Source organism: Staurois parvus, unplaced genomic scaffold, assembly GCF_062004578.1.
Source record: "Staurois parvus isolate SC_StPar_1 unplaced genomic scaffold, SC_StPar_1.0 ptg000037l, whole genome shotgun sequence".
Classification (NCBI taxonomy): domain Eukaryota; kingdom Metazoa; phylum Chordata; class Amphibia; order Anura; family Ranidae; genus Staurois; species Staurois parvus.
In genome coordinates, this window is record NW_028317833.1 from 77,421 (window position 1) to 83,689 (window position 6,269).

Genomic DNA, 6,269 nt, shown 5'->3' on the forward strand with positions numbered 1-6,269 from the left:
TGAGGACTTTAGTAAATCCGAATGTCGGCTGTCATGTGGAAGTGATACAAGTGGCTGTGAAGTCGCCTATCATTCCCACACCCACCACTGAGATGTGCCCTTCCCCCTGACACCATGTGGGACAGCAGAACCCGGTGCTGTCATGGTGGGTGTCACTGGGAAGGAAAGAGGGAGCTCAGCGGACCTCCTATACACAGACCAGGACATGACATGTACATTGGGGTGCCTACATAGGAACACGGCGATCCCCACACATGTTACATATCAGCGCACACGCCAGAGGGAGAGCAATGATTGGAGCACCAGTGCTCCTGTGTAACTCTATACTGATGACCTGGAGGGGCTATTAAAGCGTTCCAAGTGCACACAGTGTTACGGCTTGACATGTTGGGAATCCCATTTCCTCGGCACAACCTCATCTTTTATATTTCACCAGAAAATAGGTCATGAATTGCATTTATGTGCTCAGAAATAAACGTTACTATATTGTTCCTGAAATGTTGCCTTTCATAAACTGTTGTGCTAATATCATGTAACATAGAAAATGACAACTCCCAACATTGTATTATATAGGGTGTCTGCTATCAAAGAATACATCAGATTTGGGGTTTAGTAATCTTCAGGACTAAAATGATTTTTAAAAGGTGTAAACAAAGAACAAAAAATGTCCCCAGGACTCCATGGACCCCTTCATTCCATGCCGTCTCCAGGAACCGGGAAACCACAGAGAAGCCAAGTGTCCCCCGACTTCCTCTCCAGGCTGGGATGTCACTCTGGTTGGGCGCCACCTACAGGGGAAGAAGCAGACTGCACCGGCCTACATCTGCTCTATGCTTTGTCTGATCAGGATGGCGGCCATTTCTCCCTGAACACAGAGTGCCCTAAACACGAGGTAAACGTGGTGCAGCATTGAGCCCCGTCCAGCTGTAATATAGACTTTGACAGGCTGCAGGCAGCGGGGCTGGACGCTGTACCTGTGCCTACCAGGTGTAATATAATGCCAGCATTGCACCCACAGGGGCCGGACCCCCCATGTACAAGGGGCCTAAGAGATACCATCAGCTTGTGTCCAATTCCACCAGACTCCTAGAACTGGAAGAGGACATTTTTGGGGGGGTGTGTTGTAGAAGAACCCAGACCACGGTATTGTGCGGTGAAAATATCATCCAACTTTATTCATCATATATATGTGACACTTTAACAACAGAAGGAAAGAGATAGATTGTTTACATTTCAAGGATCTATTTATACCGTTTATATCATCTATGCTAAGAAACTGATTAACATATGACACACCCCTCGTTAATACCAGCCCCGCCCACTTATGTAACCCTCTAAACATCCAAATCCCTGTAACTTCCCAGAAGACACTTTCATCTTTTATCCATAACAAGCTGATTGGGTACAAGAGAACCCCGAGCCCCTCCTGCTCATTCCCACACAACAAGTCCATGTCACCATCTACAAGGTGAGAGGACCTGAAGGAGAACAAGACCATGACCACCAGGACCATCGCCTGACTGAAGCCATGCTCACATTTCTTTCTAATGCTGCTTCTATGGTCTACTCAGATACAGATTTGGCAGATGTACATTCGTGTCTTCAAGGAGCTGATCAAACATGATCTGTGCTTGACCATCTTTTCTGGGGTCCAGAGGTGACATTAGGGGTCTGATAGACCTCTTGTGTTTCTTTAAAGAGGACCTGTGACCAGCAATATGTTATCACATGCGAGGCTATTAACCCCCTATATGGCAATAATAAAGTTCAGAGAAAGAAAAGTGTAAAGTAACACACTGTAAATGAAAAAACACACAAAACACATTTTAAAGCCCCCAGTTCCCGTATACATGAGCAGTTGCAAGGGTTGGGTGCGGTTATGTAGGAAAACATCACTCACACTACACATTGTACATATCTCTGCACACACCAGAGGGAGAGGAATAACTCTAGGGCCATCATTCATGGTTCACTATATAAACTGATGACTGTAAAGGCTTTTAAAGCGTCACCTATGGACAATTTCTGGTACTGAAGTTTGTCACCATTTCACAAGCACATGCCATTTTTAAAGCTTGACATGTTTGGTATCTATATACTTGATGCCAACCTCATCTTTCATATTTCATCAAATTGGGTCATATATTGTGTTTGTCTGCACTGGAATTATTGTTAGAGTTTTTTTTGCTGAAAATATGCATTTCATAGACAGCTGTGCTAATATTGTGTGATAAAAACCACCACCATTTTATTCTCCAGGGTCTCTGCTTTCAGAAAATAAGAAAAAGTTTATGGGGTTTTAAATAATCTTCTGGCCTAACAGTGTGAATGTAATCATGTGCATAAACAAGCAAAATCAACTGGCAGCAAAAGACACAACAGCAACAATGTATACAATTATCATCAAATCTATAGTAGGAACTAATGGCCTAAGAAGCAAAGCCACCATATTACTCAACCAAGTTCCAACTAAACCCATCCAAGAAAATGGATCCCACTTCCCCCCACCCAGGTGACTGTTGGAACTCCTTTACCTTGTGTAGATATCCCCTTCTGAGATCCTCATGATCTAATATAAATGTACAACACTCTCTGACACCAGTTTGTAGGCTCCGCCTTGATCTTCCGAGAGATAGTCAGCCGCCATGCAGTTCTGTGACACCACCTTAGGTGATGGAGCCACTTCTGCTGTCAGCTCTGCTATACCATCAATGGTGTCATTGGTTATCTGATCCATGACTCCAGTACACCGGTTCATCTTACTTATCTTAGATTACTTAGATTCCCCATCCCGTCTATGAAGGGCTCACTGCATAAAACATCTCCACTCCAGAGAAAATGTTTCTTCTCACTGGAAGGCCAGGGGAGTATTGGGAGAAATTGAGGCTTTCCCTTACAGATATGGGGGAGGGGCAACATCACCTAAAGTACAGCTATGGGTGGAATTGAAGGGAAGCCATTTTAGGGCGCTCCTTCCACACAAGAAGCAATGCATCTGGAAGGACTAGGAATCCATTGGACCAATGGGGATTAAACATTCTGCAATACATTGTGACACCATGGAATGTTACTGGCCTGTGATTGGCTCTCCTATTGTTAGTGAAGTGAGACTCCCCTTGTCGGTGTCATTAATGGAAAGAAACCATGTGAAATGTTTCCCCCAAATCCAAAAAGGTCACCCCCTTGGGTAGGTACCCATCCTACTATTCCTGATATGAGTTTGTAGTCCCTGCTACTACAGGAAACATGCGGGCGATCATTTACACCTTTTACAGCAGGACAGTAAATATCAGAACACAATTCAAACATCAGACCAACAGCAGGAAGTCTGCTAACTGAATGTGTAATGCAATCTGTCATTAGCATTCCCAGAGTTCCCTCTGCAACATAGTTGTATCAGCTGTTGGTCCTGTCTGTAGATCTGTTATTTTCCCACCTTCTGTAACAGGGTGACAACCCTGATCATTCTGCAGGAACATTACACAGCAGCGTTGTCACCCTGTACAGGGAAGTCTTAGATAGATTATAAGTAAGACACACAACAAGTAAAGCCCAACTTCAGCTAACGCTTCTACAGCAGTTACAGCAACAGGTTCTCTATAAGGTCCAACCCCCATATGAATGACAACTGACAGTTGTGAGCACCCCCAGCAGTGTTATAGGATTTGCCCCGACCCCTCCAACTGTTTTTTTTCCCAAAAGACTTGGCCTTCTACAGGAAGTAGAGAAAAAAATCTACTGGGAGGGACAACAAAAAAATAAAACAATAGGAGACTCGGAAAAACAAAGCCTGCTCTGCTAATGACAGATTTCATTATTAATGTCATTACTGATTTTGCCCATAGTTACACTTTGGTGCCAACGTTGTAATATTTCCAGGGAGAAGAAGTTTTCTTTACAAACTTTCCACCAAAAAGAGATGTGTGCACTCAGAGTGATTATTGTGAACCCCAATCAGAGGAATGTCAGTCCCCCGGAAGAAGTGGTAGGAATATGACCGCACACTCAGCACTTTGTAAGTTCAGATCTCTGGCAGTTGTATTGTGTGATTAGTCTATGGAGAGGAGTAATAGCTGGAAAGAGAAAACATGGAACAAGGATTTCTGATCTTCACCTGATGGAATCCCATTTGGCAGAACCACATGGAACACAAGTGGCCAGCTGGGCTTATGTTTTACTGCTGAATACATCCCCTAAATCAGCAGTAACTCAGTATTGGAAGGCCTGCATCAGCTTGGGATGTTGTTTTCTCACTGAACAGAGACTTCTTTCTAGCTGGTGTCACAGACACAGACCTGCCTGAAAGGTTGTCACCCATGAGATGATATCCTACAACCTCACAAACACCCCCTTTCCTCTCTATGATCACAATCTCATCACCTTCACAGTCTCCTCATCTTCAAACACTTATCCCTCCAATCAGCATTTACCTGCAGAAACCTTCACAACTTGAACCCTTCTCCTTTCCACTCTGCAACTGACCGCCTCTATGACAAAATCTCTCCCCTGTCCTGCCCTGACCTGGCCACTGCTGTCTACAACAGTTCACTTTCATCCACTTTCTTCTCTAACAACACGAAGCATCAGGCCCCAACCATTACAACCTTGGCAGACTGACAACACCAGAGATCTTAAACGACATAGTCGTGTGCTAGAGCGAATGTGGCGTAAAACCAAATCTCACCAAGCATTCACCCGATATAAATCTGCTTTCTTCACATACAATTCCTCCCTCCATGCTGCCAGACAAGCCTACTTTGTCACTCTCATCAATAGCTTGTCATCCAGTCCTCGTCGTCTCTTCTCTACTTCTAACTCTCAGCTTTCTCCACCTCCACCCAGTACCTCACTCACTGCTCACGAGATTGCAAATCATTTCAAAAACAAGATTGATGCAATTCATAGGGGCATCTCCACTGCACAGACATCCATCCCACTTAGCATACCTTATACTAAACCTCCCTCAACACTTTCCTCTTTTGACCTTCCTACTACCGAAGAGGTCACTAAGGTTTCCTCAGAAGCCCATCTCACTACCTGCCCCCTGGATCCTGTCCCCTCACAACTACTACGGTCACCCTCTTCTTCCATCCTATGCTTCCTCACTCACATCTTCAATCTTTCCATCTCTACTGGTGCCTTCCCCTCCCCTCTAAAGCATGCGCACATCACTCCCATACTTAAAAAGCCCTCCCTGGACCCCACCAACCTGAACAACTTAAGACCCATCTCCCTGCTGCCATTTACCTCTAAACTCCTAGAACGTTTAGTCTACAATCACCTGAGCTCCCACCTCACCGACAACAACCTTCTCGACCCTTTACAGTCTGGCTTCCCTCACTACACTCCACTGAAACTACCCTACTAAACCTCACTAATGATCTACTAACTGCTAAAACCAATGGCCACTACACCGTACTCATCCCAACCAATGGCCACTACTCCGCACTCATCCCATCCAATGGCCACTGCTTCGCACTCATCCCAAACAATGGCCACTGCTCCGCACTCATCCCAACCAATGGCCACTGCTCCGCACTCATCCCAACCAATGGCCACTGCTCCGCACTCATCCCAACCAATGGCCACTGCTCCGCACTCATCCCAACCAATGGCCACTACTCAGTACTCTTACTACTCTGCAGCTTTTGATACAGTTGACCATCCCCTCCTCCTCAAAAAACTCAACTCTTTTGGCCTCCAAGACTCTGCTTTCTCCTGGTTCTCCTCCTATCTATTGCAGCATTCCATCAGTGTTACCTATAACTCTGCCTCCTCCTCTTCACTCCCTCTTTCTGTAGGGGTCCCTCAAGGTTCCGTCCTTGGACCCCTACTCTTCTCCATCTACACCTCCTCCCTTTGTCACTTGATAAACTCCCATGGCTTTAAGTACCACCTCTATACTAATGACACACAAATCTATCTTTCTACCCCTCACCTCACCCCTTTAGTCTCCTCCTCACCTCACTCCTTCAGTCTCCTCCCGCATTACTAACCTACTAAGCAACATATCGGCATGGATGTCACTCTACTTCCTCAAACTCAATCTTTTCAAAACTGAGCTCTTAGTATTCCCTCCAGCCTGTGCCCTCTTCCCTGACTTCTCCATCAAGATCAATAACACAATCATCAGTCCCTCCCCTCATGCCAGGGTACTAGGTGTAATCCTAGACTCCCATCTGTCCTTTCAGTCCCAAATCCAATCGCTGTCCAAACCTTGTAGACTTCACCTCCGCAACAGTTCCAAGATATGGCCGTTCTTAACCTCG